This window comes from Fulmarus glacialis, unplaced genomic scaffold (assembly GCF_000690835.1).
Source record: "Fulmarus glacialis isolate BGI_N327 unplaced genomic scaffold, ASM69083v1 scaffold17978, whole genome shotgun sequence".
Lineage (NCBI taxonomy): Eukaryota > Metazoa > Chordata > Aves > Procellariiformes > Procellariidae > Fulmarus > Fulmarus glacialis.
This window is the reverse complement of record NW_009227845.1, coordinates 13,382-13,746: the sequence shown is the minus strand read 5'-3', so window position 1 is coordinate 13,746 and position 365 is coordinate 13,382.

The following is a 365-nucleotide window of genomic DNA, read 5'->3' as shown; positions in this document are numbered from 1 at the left end:
CTTGGTCTCTCCACCCCCAGTGAAGGCCACGGCCAGGAGCCGGTGGTACAGCCTGGCGGGAGGATGCCAGCAGAGCATGGTGGCGCAGCTTCACCCTTTCCTCCCCACAAAGAGGGGGATGAGCATCCCCAGCTTCAGGGGGGGACCAACAGCAAAGAGGTCCCCCATCCCCGCAGCACAGCCCTCACCAAAGCCTCCCCTGTCCCGACCAGGACCCCCACGGTGGAGGCAGACCCTGCTGGCACGATGGCACGGGTCGGGGTCTGGCCCCCCAGGCAGGTGACACCCGCCTCTCCCGCCAAAGCTTTATTTACACCGCTGCTGCCAGGATGCAGCTCTTCGCAAAACCAGGGAGAAACGGCACC